Source organism: Schistocerca piceifrons, chromosome 9, assembly GCF_021461385.2.
Source record: "Schistocerca piceifrons isolate TAMUIC-IGC-003096 chromosome 9, iqSchPice1.1, whole genome shotgun sequence".
Lineage (NCBI taxonomy): Eukaryota > Metazoa > Arthropoda > Insecta > Orthoptera > Acrididae > Schistocerca > Schistocerca piceifrons.
In genome coordinates, this window is record NC_060146.1 from 21,129,145 (window position 1) to 21,133,375 (window position 4,231).

Genomic DNA, 4,231 nt, shown 5'->3' on the forward strand with positions numbered 1-4,231 from the left:
ACCAAAACAGAAATTAAAAAACCTTAATAGCCATAGACATATATGAAAAAATAGTTCATTACCAGGGCACAGAGTGAGGGTAAAAATGTTTTTCACCAGTTATGCAGTACTTTTTATTCTAGCACCTGTCATTTGTCTTGATAGTCACTTGCGTGTTCAATTTCTGTTGTGTTTTGGCAAAAGGAGCAAAATTTAACATGACATTTAAATAAAGGTACCATACTTCTCTGAAGATGAAGTGTTTAAAGAGTTTAGCAAGTCAGATGAAAATAAATCGCCAATTCTGATGCAATTACACAGGTATCCTGTATCTTTAACAAAGAATGGCTGAGACTGAAACTTACCAAAGGGTTTTATTTGTACACTACCATTGTCTCTGGTACCATATATGAAAAAGTACAGCAAATAGCATACCATCTTTTCGTTACTATCTCTGTACAGAATGAGCGAGTGAATCTTCTTACTACAAATATCTTTTAATTCATCAGTGATATTGACTTTGACTAATAGTTGGCAAGGTTCTGCAAGTTGTCAGTGTGTTGGCGGCTTCAGAGTGTTATTGGGTCACTTCTATTCTGCAGCAAAAATACAACATTTTTCTATTAGAAATTACTAATATGATATCTGTTTGTCAGTGAATGGCAAGCTATGAAAACATGATAGTTATTGGTTTATGAACCGCTTGAGACTATTCATTAAGGTTCAAATAGATTGTAAACATGTATTACCTATCTTTAACACATCAAAAGGGCATTACAGTGAAGAAGTACACCACTCCACAATAGTGTAATAAATATAGTCACGAGGCTCTCTGGTGCAGTAGTTGTTACCGTTTGTCAGCTGGAGCAAGAGCTGAGAAAGCAGACAGTCACATGCATCGAAATGATAACGTTTGGTTTTAATATTTTTCTATTTAATTAATGGAATAGTGGAATTTTTTTGTGTTCCATGCATTGGTAAATTATCAAGAGACTTGAATTATCGTGGAATATATATAAACCCAGACGAATCCCACTGATTCATTAACATAAGGTAAAACTCATTCACGGAGAAATACTTTCAGATATTTCTATATTTGCAGCTTATGCTGCTGAAATCAAGAGAATATAAATACATTTAATGCATGAGAAGTATATATTTCTGTTGTCATCTGTTATTATTATCATAGACACATTACCTGTCCCTCAAAAAATTTTGATGGAATCCAATGATTTGCCCTTTCTTACACTTCATTCGACTTTCTAATACACGAATATTTATGTAAATGTAATTACTTTTGCCTCTAAAGCGAATGTGTTGAAGATTCTTGTCATTTGTGGCGCCAATTCAGTAATAATTATGGAATTGGTTTCTCCTGCTTTGCAAAACAGGTTTATTGCTTTTCATAATTTATTATCATATTTGGGTGATTGTTCCAGAAGCTGCAGTTGTTGTGGCTTATACATGCTTCTTTCCATAAAAAGTTGGGTTTTCTGGTGTTTACTAGCAAGTGTTTTTGTTATTAAAGCAAAACGAGATTATTCAGTAAACGCCTGTCCACTACAAGAGCATCATAAATAAACTGTCCTGCAATGCACCTTTCGTTTCTTCCAGGGTCCTTAGAAAACTAAATAATCACAAATATGGTGTAATTTTTTAGTTTTTGGCGATATTTATGACACTATATACACAACCTATTGTAAAAACTATCTTGCAAGTCAGTTTAAACGTTAGTAGGATTCGCACTCATCGGATACTGTATTCAGAAGTGTCACTTCCTGGCTGCTTGGGACGGCGTTATCGCTGAGGGTAAGAAAAATGAGGTGGAGTGTCACGACTCTTGCATTGGTCTGTGACTTCACCGTGAATTGGGATAGAAAGAAAAATATAATACATACTTTCTGCAAAAATATTCATATTTCTCAGACGAAGAGCAGGGAGAAAGTCTCAGCTAATTTTCGATTCCAGTCATTCCCTAATAAGAAAAAGTTAGAGTACAGGGCCAAAATTGCAACACAATTGGCTGTTTATATGTGTATGAATTTTTTTGTTTTGTCGTAATTGTTAGTCGTTTTGCATTTGATAAAGCATCATAAATTATGAAAACACCCACATTTATATTGATGACAAGTTTAATTTTACTCCTTTCGCCGAAATACAGTGTAATTTGTACAAACTCACCTTGCAGTAGCTATTGCCACAGAATATTGAAATAGTATGTCTCATTAAACAAGCAATAGGAGACCAAAGAGGTCAATACCTCATGCAAAACTCATTCTATCGGTTTGCATAACATAAGACAAGAAACTTCATAATAGCAAATTTTCTTTTCACTACCTATCGATGAGAAAGTTCGTATATTAACAATACGTCAAAATATTCTCCTCTTTGTGTGTTGTCATTTGCTGAAATCTCGTTTCGATACCTCGAACTGTTTAGTATATGTGAGGTATGTTAGCGATATTTCATTCTCACACGAGTGCAATTGGAAGTGATCACACTGCATAAAATCTATTTTCTCGAGCTTGAAAACCGATAGAGGCCCCCTCTCAAGTCTAAATAAAAATTTTGTGCCTTTAAATTCCCTTCTCAGTAACATTTTATGTAATATGCAGCAAACGCAAAATCATAACGACCCGTATTTTTCATTACATACTTTCCGAATGTTGACAATGCCTTCCTTAAATGAGAATATCACAAGTGTGATTGTTGGGGCGATGATAGGCATTCACTATGACGCTGCCACATAAAGCTATAAATGCCGTGAAAATCAACTTTTTTATCGAAAATTTTCTATAAAATCGTTTGAGAGATATTGCAGGGTGCAGCCAAAGCATGTCTCGTTAATTCTGGCTCACCTGCAGCTGCGAGACCATGCTTGCCGGAGCTGCCACATGGCTGCCATTGTGTGCTGCCTGATTCGATAAGAAGGAGATATTTTCTGCACTACCTGGTGGAACATACTGACAGTTCTGTTTGCAAACAACAGAATCACTTTTCTTCAGTAAATACCTGTTTCTGTTGTACTGTCAACCTTATATGAGGGTTGGAACTTAAATAGTGGCAACTATTTATTCACAACCAATACAAAAGAGTTACATGTTTGCACCTGTTACTGTCCTTCAAAGTAGTCACCAGCGTTGTGTAGAACCCGTTGCCAGCGATGTGGAAGGCGTAGAATACCGTTAGCAGAGTCTGTTATGTTGATGGTGCGAATGGAGCAGTCTAAAGTTATGGTGATTCTCGTGTATTACTGTGATGGTGTTGTCCTAACGCATTATGTTTCCCCACGGCAGACCGTCAATGTACAGTATTGTTGTTCATTTTTGGAGCACCACCTGCGACCAGCTTTGCGAAAGAAGCACGTAACGCTTGGGCGCATACAGTGCAAGCTGTGGCTACTCTGTTCGGCCGATGGCACTGAGAAGTACTGTACCATCCACCATACTCCCCGGACTTAAGTCATAGTAACTTTGATTTGATTCTGAAGATGAAGAAACCACTTTGTGGCATTCTCGTCAGAACTGTTCCAGAGATTCGACAGGCTGTAGACAGCTCCATTCTCACGATCAACAGAACAGGCTCTGTTAACGGTATACAACGCCTTCCACATCGCTGGCAACGGGTTCTACACAACGCTGGTGACTACTTTGAAGGACAGTAACAGGTGCAAACATGTAACTCTTATGCATCGGTTGTGAATGAATAGTTGCCATTATTTAAGTTCCAGCACTCGTAGGTCACTGCTTCCATAGGACTAGAAGACAAGACCTCAGTTTGGCAAGTAGCATTACCACTCTTACAACGCCTCAAGGATATGCGTGAAATATTTTGTTATACTTTTATAAAAAACGAAGTCCATCCATGTCACACTGTCCGTTTTTTACGCGAAATAAGCGTTTATATTTTATGACTTCAGCCACGTATAGTGATCCTGATGTGTAAAGCAAGGATAAGATTGCTTATTTACATTAGAATAATCTTCTTGTCGAACGTTTGTGGTTCTCTGGACTAGAACTGTTTTATAGGTATAATTTAGCTGCATATGATGCTATCGCAAGCAGATCTGCACTAGGAATGACGTTTGTACTAACATATGAACTCAGTCAAGACCAGCTGGGAGTATTTTCCAGTGCTGTGAGAAGTCACTGGGTGAGTTGGGGCTAGATATGGCAGAATACCAAACCAGGAGTTTCAAGCTGCTTTCAAGAGATTTTTGGTATGTATTCAAACTGATGCCTCTACTAATGCT